This window comes from Microtus oregoni, unplaced genomic scaffold (assembly GCF_018167655.1).
Source record: "Microtus oregoni isolate MIOR12 unplaced genomic scaffold, Mior012 000006F_ref0000085, whole genome shotgun sequence".
NCBI classification, from domain to species: domain Eukaryota; kingdom Metazoa; phylum Chordata; class Mammalia; order Rodentia; family Cricetidae; genus Microtus; species Microtus oregoni.
The window spans coordinates 25,632,284-25,645,067 of record NW_024543065.1 but is presented as its reverse complement, the minus strand read 5'-3'; the positions used below and the strand labels follow the sequence as shown (position 1 = coordinate 25,645,067).

General features: G+C 46.5%; 1 protein-coding gene across 3 annotated transcripts in view; it reads right to left on the bottom strand.

Moving 5' to 3' along the window:
• Fyn (FYN proto-oncogene, Src family tyrosine kinase) overlaps positions 1-12,784 on the bottom strand; it is a 202,164-nt gene that overhangs the window by 162,943 nt on the left and 26,437 nt on the right. For all 3 annotated transcript variants that reach the window (XM_041653604.1, XM_041653607.1, XM_041653606.1), the window contains exon 2: positions 11,533-11,572. The gene's annotated coding sequence lies outside the window, so the exon portion shown is untranslated. The remainder of the gene's footprint in view (positions 1-11,532; positions 11,573-12,784) is intronic.

The following is a 12,784-nucleotide window of genomic DNA, read 5'->3' as shown; positions in this document are numbered from 1 at the left end:
AGCTATTTATCTGGTCAGAGACATCTTGCTTTAAGGGGATATTTTGTTTTGTTTTCTCATCAGGTCAGGTGAGTGAGCAGCCCCGACTTTTCATCAGGTAAACCTAGGATGTGGAAGAGCCTTGTGTAAGTGTGCTGGACGTGAGACACACAAAGCAGGCTGGCAGAGCAAGCTACTGTAATGTGACTGGAGGAAGGGAACTGCCAAGATGTCTGTGTGCTTCCGTGGCTGTCTGATGTCTGTGTGCTTCCGTGGCTGTCTGATGTCTGTGTGCTTCCGTGGCTGTCTGATGTCTGTGTGCTTCCGTGGCTGTCTGATGTCTGTGTGCTTCTGTGGCTATATGATGTCTGTGTGCTTCTGTGGCTGTCTGATAATGTGTGTTTCCCTGGCTGTCTGATATTGTGTGCTTCTGTGGCAATCTGATATCTGTGGGCTTCCGTGGCTGTCTGTTTGGAAAGCTTCCCTAGCCTCCGAGGAACTGCCAGTCTGACATGGAAACACACATGTCAGTACCCGACAACATCTGCTCCCAGACAGTGCCCTACAGGGACTGGCCAGGGAGAACCTAGTGAGGAGGGAATTGGGCATGTCCACTCCTAGCAAGATGAAATCTGCTCCCTCAAGGCAATGTGGCTTCTGTCCATGAAGTAGCTTGCCACTGTTCCCCAATGACAATTTAAAACCCAAGTCCTCCTCTTCATTATCCCATGGTTATTCCATTCCTGAAGAGGAAGGTGTACTTCATCAGAGCTCAAGGCCTTCCCTTTCCTCTCTGATGTTCAACTAATGCGGCTTCCCATCTTTCCTCTAGACCCCCTCCTCTAGGTCACTGCTCCTCCACAGGCATGTCAAACAGTATGACCACACTTGGGAAACAAACGTGGCATACTGTCCAGTCAAGAGATGGGTGCGTGTACACCACGACTCAGGAATCCTTCCTTGGGGCATCTCTTCCAGGGAAGCTGTGGCAGTGTGCACACTCGAACAGACTGACAGCAGCGGGGGTGCTGTTGAAGAACAGCGAAAAAGCAGAACTGACCCAGATACCCACTGACAGGAGAAGGGATTAGTAAAACCGAGGTACACTCATACAATGGATACCATGCGGGACAGTAGGAAGATAAATGAATTCCATGCATGGGACACGGATGAGTCCTGAAAAGGCAAATGGTACAGGAAACAACATTACACAGGTTATTTGTGGAGATTGGCCCAAGGCCTCGCACATGCTAGGAGAGCGCCCTAACCACTAAGTAACATGTCCAGCCCCAAATCAGGTCTTTCAAAGAAACTATTTTCAATGCAAGTGAGAGCTGGTGAGAGGGTGGGGTGAGTAAGGGCCCTTGCTGTAGACCTGACAATCTGAGTTTCATGCCTAGTTCCCATACGCTATGAGGAGAGAACCGGCCTATAACCCCTCCACGCGAATGCGCGTACGCACACACACAATAAATAGTTTTTAAAGCGAATAAATTCATCCAATTTATTTTCCTATTTAGCAGTCACAAAAATCACATGATAACATAAATCATAACTACTAGTCCTAGGTGGTCTGTTACTTCTTCAAAATAGTTCCCACCGTCCGTATCACAACATCTCCATTTTCCTCCAGTGAGCTTATTTCCACCAATCACTGAGACCTGAAGCAAGAAGAGTGGGGGATGCTGGGAAGCACACAAAGCTCAGCATCTAGAGACAAAGACTAGGGTAGAGTGCAGGACTGAGCCAGGCGGCTCCAGGGGGAACCCTGAGTGCCACAGGAAGTGGGAAGAGTACGGAGCACCAGGTGAAGGAGGAGGGCGGGGAAGGGAGGCTGCTGGGGAAAAGCTCCTGAGCTGAGTGGTTCCTGCGCATGAGTGAACCACACTGTCAAGTGTGACAAGTCCGGAGACAGGCTGACAGGAAAAGAAGCAGAAATCTGCCGTGAGCTGTGTCAAACCTGAACCGAACGAATGGGTGTTTGTGGGTTGAACAAAGGTAAGGACGGTCACCTAAAACCTTACGAAAACAGGTGCAAGGTACTCACTGAATTGGGTTTTACCTTCCGGAGACAAAGTGAGAAAAAGTTACATTTCCAATAGGTAACAAATCCTTTTTCCTGACAACACATTTGGCTCTGTTGGGTTTGAAATGATTGTCTCTGAAGCTTTTTACTTTTCCCTCCAAACAACTCTGATACAGTAAGATCTACAAACACAGACACCTAATTATATTTTTTCCTTGGCCACTATAAAAACAAAGTAATGTAAAAATCACTAGTAGCCAATATTAATTAAATACAGGAACTATAGTAAAATATTCTGGGTTTTTGTTCTAGTGGTTGATGGACTCTGACATTGGACCCGTGAGGCTTCCTGGACTCACAGCTCATAGTGGGCCACCACCACCGCTGCTAAGTTGCCTGCCATACCCTAGGGCTATTCAAATCTTTTCTCATTATCAAATTTGCTCTCACTTGTTCTTCCATAAGCAACACTTGAATGCACGTCCAGCTCTTTCCTAAAGGGGAAAATGTGCTTCTCCCATCTGATAACAGTCTAATCAGCAAAGTGGAAGTTAATTCATTTCAGATTATTCTCTCACCAGTCTAGAAGGTCTACTTTTCATAATATTTTTCTAAAGATGAACAAAATCAGCCCCAGACAAAGGTTCTGTTTGCTTGTTTTAAATTAATGCAACACTGAATCTTGACAGGGAGCAACAGAAGAAAAGCAGACTTCTCCTACCCATCAAAGCTGGAAGCTAGTCAACCCCGGGTGAGGCTCTGCCCAATGACAGGGGAAGGGGGGCCATCGCTGGTCCCGCTCCCACCTGGGGCTCCCTTACTGCAGTCCAAACTCTGTCTTTGGACACTGAGCACAGCCTCTGTGGTCACCTGACAGCACTGCGTGGTGTGAGCTGAGGTCAGGCCTTACTTGGGGCCCTGATCTACGCGACCTTTGCAGCCTTTCCACTGCTTCGACCACCTCAAGTGCAACTCTGAGGCCACCTCAACTGTTTCAGCTCTTATTTGGAGGACGATGCAGACGAGCAAAACTGTCGATCCATCCCTGTTAACGACTGCACACCCAGATCCTCACTTCTTTCCTTCCACTTTACATTCTGACTATATTCAATACCGAGTGCACACTGCACAAGACACCTTCCCAGAAGCAGCCATATTCCCCTGGTGTGCGACTCCAGACTACACAGACCATAAGGACCAGTCTTAAGGAGAGCTGAGGGCTTCGAAGAAATACTGGGAGATGGGGGTGATATCTGGTAAAGCAGGAAGACCTGTGTTTGACCTCCAGAACCCGCACGAAAATGCCAGATGTATTAGTATACTCTTGCAATCCCAGCACTGGGGAGGCAGAGACAAAGGCTCCCTGGGGCTTCCTGGTCATTCAGTCTGGCCTAAGGGGCAAACTTCAGATTAGTGAGACTTTATCTTAAAGGAGGTGGAAAGGATTTCTGAGGATGATGTCCAAAGCTGCTGACTGGCCCTCCATATCTCTCTCTCTCTCTCTCTCTCTCTCTCTCCCTCCCTCCTTGCTACATCTGAGCAGAGAAGTCCAGCTCCTCCTTTAAAAACAAACCCTCACCACCTGTCCTGGCTGGTTTTATGTCAGCTTGAGAGGGTGAGCTTCAATCGAGAAAATGCCTCTATGAGATCAGGCTGTAGGCAAGCTTGCAAGGCATTTTCTTAATTAGTGATTGATAGGGGAAGGCCCAGCCAATGTGGTGGGGCCATCTCTGGGCTGGAGGTCGTGGGTTCTATAGGAAAGCAGGCTGAGCAAACCACAAGGAGCAAGCCAGTAAGCAGCGCCATTCCATGGCCTTTGTCTCAGTCCCTGCCTCCAAGTTTCTGCCCTTTTTGAGTTCCCATCCTGACTTCCTTCAATGATGAACAGGGCTGTGGACGACAAAGCCCAATAAGCCCTTTCCTCCCCAAGTTGCTTAGATCATGGTGTTTGGTCACAGTAACAGAAACTGTAATTAAGATGCCACCTACCTAACACTTTGAATACGTGACAGGAAATAGGCTCAGAATTTAACACCATGACCCCAATGAAGGACCTCTCAGCACAGTGGCTAACCGAGAACCCTACCAAGTCTCCCTTCCCTTATCAGAGACACAAGACAGGGCATTGTCAAATAACTATGAGGTGCTATATGACGGGCATAGCACCCCTGGGTGTCAGCAAAGGGGCAGTCACTCAGAGGCCTATCTAAGCATCATGGGAAATCCGGCCAACTGATGATTCAGCTTGGTGGACTGAGGAGAGACTAAATGATGACACCCCAGGGCACCAGCATCCCAGAAGAGCAACATCTTAGGACAGCATTTTGCACATTGTTCCTCAGTCAACATTTTTGTCACGTTGTCCTTCAAGAACTCATGAATAATAAATACACAGCTGAAAGGGGGGGGGGTGAACTAGAAAAAAGAGCAGAGATTTCAAAATGTTTCAGCAAGTTAAAATAATAGCCAAAACTGATCCAAAAGATTCACACAAGCCCATGTGTTTAAAGAGCTAAATCTCCTTTTAACTTTAACAGTCTTCCTGCCTCACACCCTGCAATCTGCTCGGCTAGACAACTCACCGTGTTCACCAGCTCTGTCGGCCACTCCCTCCAGGGATGTGAGAGGATATGGGCCAAGGACACTCAGAATGGCATCAGTTCTGTGACCGTGACATCAGACTGAGGCTTCCAAGCTCCTACCTTGGCCTTCTTTATTCAGTGGGTGACTATACGCTCTGTGCATTAGCTTCATGCCTCCTGCCTCCTCTTGGCCCCATGATATACTCAGCCAGAGAATTCTGCGGCCAAGCATCTGTCTAGATAACACCTACTGAAGAGGCTCCCTCATGGCAAGCTTTACCACATTATTTGAACTGCCTCCTGTTCACTACCTGCTAGGACCATCCTCTGAGTATGGCCCAACCCACTAATCGATTTCTCCTCTGGATCCTAAGCTGACCCCATCTGGCCACTGACCAGGAACCAAAACTTCTAACAGCAAGAAGAAAGGAAATGCTTAAGAAGGATTGTCTCCCACCAGCAGGGCAAACTGGTGGTGCTACCTAGTGGTTAGTTAAGCAAGCATGCAGCTTGGCTCCCACTGGTCTAACATTTGCAGAAAGATGCAGGCGAGGAGATGGCAGAAGAACACACAAAGACAGAGGCAGAAACAATGCAGACAGGCCACAGCCAAAGGACACTGGAAGCTACCAGAAGACGAACAGAGGTGGCATGAGCCTGCTGACACCCTTGATACTGAACTTCTGGACTCTAAAACCATGAGGGAATAAATATGTCATTCCAAGCTACCACATTTGCAACAATTTGTAACAGCATCCACAACAAACAAAAAAGGTTTACTGCTTAAATAAAAATTGGCTGTGGGTCAAAAGTGAGTACCAACAACCTTCTTTAAGGCACAATACTGACTTTGAATGCATGTTATGGCGAGGGCATAATCAGCCTCACAAACGCAGTCTAAGGGCGTGACAACTGCACCTTTTAAACCACCCCTCATACGGATTTTATTAGTAATCATACCTTCACGTGCAATTTCTGCAGACAGTAAGTCTGTGCAAGGCAGACAACCAAATATGCCAGCCTCTACCATGTAGTCCTGGCTGCAGCAGAACAAATAATACGGTGATTCAAAGCTCCTGGGGAAGGTATCCATGTTAAATTAAAAAAAAAAAAATCGAACCGAGCAGGTGGGGGCTTGTGACTCTCTGCTGTAACGAGGACAATATTTCCCCAACTGGGTCTACATCTCACTCCATCTTCTGGAAGGATGACTGCTACTGAGGTGGGGAAATTAATAAAATGATCCCTCAGCAGCAGGAAGAGACGAGCACCCCGCAGGCTTCCCGTACCTACTTACTGCCTGCAGCAAGCTATCCCCCAAGTCACCCGTTTGCTGCCCCAGGGGACCACCAAACAGGACCGGGTCAGCTTTAAATGGGAAGTTTAGGGATTTTTCAGTGTTCCTGATATATATATATATATATATATATATATATATATATATATATACCACAAATAAGGGAGAAAATTCCTTTAAATTTAGTGAAGAGAAGATCAATGATGAGCATAGCATTGCCAGTTAAATTGTGCGGCTGTCTTCTGCTCAGCTTCAGGGCATCCAGCAGAAGGAAAGAGAAGAGTGACCAGGGCTACGTAGAGCCTTGGGGTCTGGCCACTTCCTAGGTGACAATCCTTGGGCAAATCACTTCTCTTCTGTTGAGCTTCATTTTCCTCAGAGGCAAAAATGGCATAACCAGGTATAACAACATTGACCTATGCCAGAGGCTGACCCACTGGTGTGTGTGAACGGTGAGAGAATGAATGGATAGAACGTTCCTATCAGGGCTGACAACCGATCTCAAATTGCTCCTCTTTCCATGAATTATAATGGGAACATTTGATTTGCAGCTCTTCTCTTCCAATTATGATCAATATTTGCCTGGGTTTATAATGTCTAGAAAGAGGGGCTGTTTATTATCTTGGAAAGTTTGTGCTGGCGGAGGGTATGTTTTTTTCTTCTTAGACAGTTGCACTTTTACAATCCAATGATTTATGGAAGAGAAAGTGGCCAGCTATTAAGAGTGATGCATATAACTACTATGTTTGGCCCAGGACTAAAAAGAACTGCCTTTGCGTCTAAAACAGTACTCTACACATGCTCCTTCATTCAAAACTTAGTCTTCTTCTGCCCCCAACTCAAAGCCATTCTTCTTCACAGAGCCCAGCAGGCAGGAGGATGGGCTGTGTGAAATGCGACCTTCAGTGGCACACTGGGGTGGGATCTGTCCCTGGCCCTACTGCTAGCAGAACAGGTCAACCCACCTGTGAGCATGGGGTCAGAGGCAGAGAGAATGTAAGCAAGCCTGACATCCTACAGTTCTCTGGGTCAGGTAGCCCTAAACACATGCGTCAGAGAGCTAACGGACACGGTACACCCACACATGGGACCTTACCTCTTCAAGCTCCACCAATGGGCAGGCAGGACAAGCATGGGGTGGCTTCACTTCTGAAGAAGTGATAGCTTCTCAAAAGGCCGGGGACTATACTGGAGTTCCTCTTCCCTCTCCCACCTCCCTAAAGCAACCACCACACGCAGGGGCCCGGTACCCATTGGCACTGGAGGCTGACTTGTTAGCCTAAAACTAGCATTTGAAACCTCTGCATGATCCACAGGAGCCCTGCTTAGTATCAGAGTGCAAGAAATCCTGTGTTCAAACTGAAGAAAGCCATGTTGACCTTTCACCCCTGGACCAGCTGTACAGCAATCACACACAGCGTGGCTTCACACCAGCATGACTCCAGACGCAGCCTCCACTTTCAAAAACTTAACTATTTGGAACTAGTTTATTTCTTTTCCCACAGGACTAGTAGTTCCACTATAAAAACCCAGGTTTTGGGGGGGGGGGTTGTTTTGTTGTTTTGTTGGTTTCATTTCCCTTGGGAGTTAAAATTAAAACAAAGAAATATTGAAAAGCAGAGCAGCCCTGGATGCGCAGAGCAATGTGTCTCACCAGGATCAAGGGCAGCAACCCTCCAGGGGAACTTTCCTGTGTACTTGGCTTTTGAAGGGCACTCTTGTTTAGGAAGGCCACGGTGCCTGTGGTCTTGAGTGCAGCTTTCCAGCTGCGGTGAATGGCTGGAAGGACAGCACAGACTTCATGACCTTCCTGAGACACCAAAGTGGCAGGGGTAGCACTCTCCTAGAAGGTCATCCAGGGTATAAGGAACTCAACCTGCTGCCTGGAAAGCAGCTATGATTGAACTAGGTGTTATTTTAATCAAATCCTTTCCAATCAGGTTTTAAGTTACTAAATAGAATGAAATGATTGAACCAGACTTTTATACAAAAAGTGAGTTTTTCTTTCAAAATTCAGGTGCATATAACTTCATTTTCAGAAGACACACTTTGGATACTTAAAGCAGTAAATGTACAGAATCCACCCAGAAGAGTATTCCCAGACGGCCAGAAGAACCAGCGCAAACAACAAAACTACTTTGATATTTTCAATTTGCTCGAGACTTCTTTTATTTCCGGATCTGCTCTGATTACCCGGATTACATTATTCTTGAGAATTATCTATTCATATGTCTGCTCGACGCTGCATTCTTCTGGAGAGAAAGCCAAAGAATCGTTATCTTATCTCCATACAATGCCATTAGCAAGCATGACTTCCACAAATGAAGTCCTGTCTCTAGGGTGTTTGACAGGACCGCTTTCAGTATTTCACCACACACCAAAATGGCTTCCACTGGCTCTTGCTACCCTTTCATTTGGCTGTCATTCATTCATCTGTGCCTGCAGCTAACATTTTTGAAGGGTCTGCTCTGGCCTAGGCATCAAGCTTAGCACAGATCATGATTCTGGCCTGACAAAGCCTACAGTTCAACAAGGAATACAGCTCCTACGGTAACTACATAGCTGCAAAGGCAGGTTTGAAGACACCCATGGCGATCTGCCATAAACTTGGGTGGGTGGAGGGGTGTCATGGAATACCTCTTTGGAAAATGACACTGCTTCCTTACATCTTACTCAAAAAATGTTCTAGAAGAAGGCGCACAAATGCATTGACTTAAACCCTATATCCATTCCAAGGTAAAGTGCACTATGGGGAAAAGGTGGTTCTAAATTCCTGATAGAATCACAGCACCTGACCAGCTCACAGTGGGGGCCATGTCCCTCCCCATGGGTATGCACTATAGGTCAGGAAACTATGCACAAAGCACACAGCTAGTGCCATCAAGTCATTCTGATATTGATTTATGTGTGTGCTTCAGCATTTAAAATAAACTTCACTTCCCATACAGAGTTCTGTTGTCCTCACAAAAAAATCCACAACTAGAAAAAGTCAACATATCCATTTGACAAACACTATTATGTCAGTGGCTTTTCTCTGCTCACACGGTTATCAGGAATCATTTGTATATACAATGGAGGAGTCCCTGTACCAGACTGACTCTGGCATGCATAAAAATCGGCAACAGGAAGAACCGGTACACCGCGCTCAATCGCCCTGCCCTCTCACAGTGACTGGAAAAGAATCTGAATTAAGGGTTTTCTTTATTTTTATTTATTTATTTATTTATTTTTTGCAAAGGGTGATCTTACTTAAGCCATTAAGTGATTTTCAAGTCATTAGGTGCCTGACTGAGGGTGCAGGCAGAGCCTTTTGGAGACAGCTAGAATTCACTTTATCACTCACTCTGCACCCGATTCTGCAATCCCCAGTGTGTGGAAAGCCCACAGGAAAGTTAGTCAGCCCTGCACGCTACATGCAGGGACAGTCAGCAAAGCCTGGCCTTCCAGGAGCTGCTTCTCCCTACTGGATTTTACGGAGAATGCTGTAGTCCCTTGAACAATAGCACATTTCCCATTTTGGTACAATACCTACATAACAACGTTAAAAATACATATGGTTTGTGTTTCTAAATTCAAAACATAAATAATTTTACTAAGTTCTGTAAAAGGAACAACTCTTTTTGTTTTTGTGGGCTAGGGTGAAGGAGAGAAAGGGAGAGGGAGTAAGCCGGCATGCGTGCGTACGTGCTTACGTACGTACGTACGTCACACCATGTAACACTGTTTAGCCCAGAACTCAGAGATCCACCTGCTACTGCCCCCGCCTCTGCGTGTTAGGATTAAAGATATACAACACTGTGTTCAGATGGGACCACGTCAGTGCTGGGGAGAAATGGCGTCACAAGAGCAACAATTAGCCTAAGGTCTTATGGAAAGTTAAAGACCTGAGACAAAGTTAACGCCTTCACCCAGCACTTGACCCCACATACCAAGCCCTGCCGTCTGCCTGGGATAAGGGACCTGGAGAAACTTCCTGTAGTTACTACCCACGGGGTCAAGTCCCGTCTGATTCACTCTACTGAGCTGAGAGAGCAGAGAAAGCTCACAGCTTGGACAATACCACATGTCTCCTGAGGTGTCTTTGGGCACCCAGAGGTGCCAGACTGCTGGGAGCTTGGCCTGACTGCTGAAAGTGACAGCACACTGACCTTCCATAGGGAGAGTCTTTTCAGCTCCTGTCCTCAGACCCCAGTGCAGAGACTTTCAAAGACTTCCTCTGCCTGGTCTCCACTAGAGCCCTTGATTTCCCTAAGACCCTCATATGTGTGTGAGCTGAAAAGCTCATAAATGAAGTAGACCATGGAAGTAAATTCTGCAGCGGCCAAAGGCCTGCATAAGACAGAGGGTCAAGACTGCTCCAGATCAATGCTTTAATGATTGCTCCAGATAGATCAGTGGTTCTCAATCTTCCTCATTCTGCGACCCTTTAAGCAGTTCCTCATATTGTAATGACTCCCAACTATAAAATTATGTTGCAACTTTATAACTATAACTTTGCTACTGTTATGAATCGTTATGTAAATACCCCAAAGGAGTCGAGACCCAACAGGTTGAGAACCACTGCTCTAGCTCGATGCTTCCTAACTTCAAAGAAAAATACCATCACCCAAGTTCCAAGGGGCTCTAGGTCAGGGAGAACGTCCCTATACTGATATTCAAAAGGAGAACTAACTCTAGATCACTTCTGATGATGACGAAGCGGTGGCAGCCCGAGGAGCCAAGAAGGTGAAGAATAAGAACTGATGGAAATTACACTCCAGGCCATGTGGCTGAGCAGAAATGGACGCCCCAAAAGTAGCCAGTATGACTTACATCCATTCAAGAGAGAAGAGAGTCCAGAAAAGACACAGCCACGCTTGGAGAAAGATTGAAAGGTGTGGTTGCTCACACAGCCCACCAACTGCTTTGTGGATAGCTCGCCCTTTCCAGGCTTCCAGAAGTGATCCAGTGCAGCCCCATGACAGGGTGATGCAATTGCTGAAGTAGCTCTCTGTCACATCCTTGTCTGGCTCACCTGAGTTCAGTATATCTAACACCCAGGGGGCACACACACACACACACACACACACACACAAAGTTAACTGAGTGAAAGAATGACCTATTACACAGCGGCCACAATTCAAAGGCACAACTAGGGCATAGTAAGCATTAACCATGTGCACGTAGAGAAAAAGGTGACAAGGAAGGGACTAGCAGTGGGGGTTGGGTGGGGGGTGCTTAACTAGTCTGAAGACAGCACTATCCATCCTGGAACTGTTCCATTTGACTTAGGGAAAGGAGACCTAACTTAGAGCTAAAACGTTTGTTTTTATCATTGTCCAAACTGACGTGAACTAGGGTTCTCTTTACATTTTGTGTTCCAAAGACTTTATCTCCAAGTCAACTTCTATCTTTAAAACCTATGGATAAGTGAGGCATGCCTGTAATCCCAGCACTTGGAGGTAAAGACAGGAGAATCATGAGTTCAACGTCATCCTCAGGTAAGTTTGAGGCAAGCACGAGGTACCTGAGATCATCTCAAAAAGAATACATACATACATATAAAATAAAACAATCCCCTATGATTCAATTGCGATTATAGGATTCCACCGAGAAATGCTTTCTAACTCACGAGACATTAGCCTTCAGCACAGAACTTGCCAACTTACTTTTTCCACGTCTAGATCAGCATCCTGTTCTTTCCAAACACTGTAAGAAAAAAAAAAGAAAGATGAAGATTAAAACAGAACCAAACACTTTCTATATGTGAACCACCACGAGACACCACCATGCAGTGCCCACTCGTGGAGGACAAATGGCCCACAAATTGTCTTCATTGACATAGCTGCTGCAGCTACAGACACATGCCTGCAACTGCCACGGTCTGCCACCAAAGGAAGCCAGCGTAAGATCTTAATTTCTAGGGACAGGAAGGTTAAAGGACAGGAATCATGAATGCACCACCAAATGCTTAAGCTTACACACACCCCTTCTCAGGGTCTCTACAAGTCAGCCATGCTGGGGTACATGGGGAATGAATATTTCAGCTCAGTAAGATGGCTCGCACCTGCCACTGAAGCGTTCAGGAGGCTGAACCCCATGATCAGCCTGGGTCAAGGGCAAGTCTGGCTACAGAGTGAGACCCTAATTCAAAGGAGAAGAAACACCAAAACAAATCTCTCTCCAAGCCTCAGCCCAAATTTGCCTCAATTCTCCTGTCCTTGTCAAACCAGGCTGTCTTTTTCTTTTCCTTCTCAAGATAAAGTCTCACTCTTTTACACAACAGAGTAAGCTGGCATGGAACTCCAGATCCTCCTCCTCAGCCCACCAAGCACTGAGCTGCAGGCATGGCCATAAAACCTGCTCCAAGACAGCTCATTGCAATGGCCTGTTTCCCACAATCCCTTCCTTCTGCAGGTCCGCTAACGCAGCCTCTACTACCAGCTTGTGGCATGCTAGGCCCAAGATGCCCTCAGGACCTGGGGCCAGCACCCCTGGCAAGTCCAGGTGCTGATTCTGACGATGCCCATGCCCACTTCACATTCCCCTTTGAAGTTTGAAGGGTGAGACAGGAGACCTCCAGCTTGTGTGTAACTGCCTACGGCCTGTCAGTATCAGGGAGCATAGTTTGTTACTTGCCTTTAGCTGTCTGAATAAAAGTTCTGTTTTAGTAAAATACCTTAAAGAACAATAAAATTGGTTGAAGGATTTATGCAGAATGTGTGAATTCTGAGTTGAGGAATCTGAAGTGGGAAGGAGCAGAAACTTTTTTCTATCTTTGCTGTGGCTCTTACACTTTTACAGTATGAATTTTTACTATCTTTCTTCCTGGCCCATGGTTTAAAACTGGATGGAGGTGGGGGTTCCTTGGACTTCCCACAGGACAGGGAACCCTGATTGCTTTTCGGGCTGAGCGGGGGG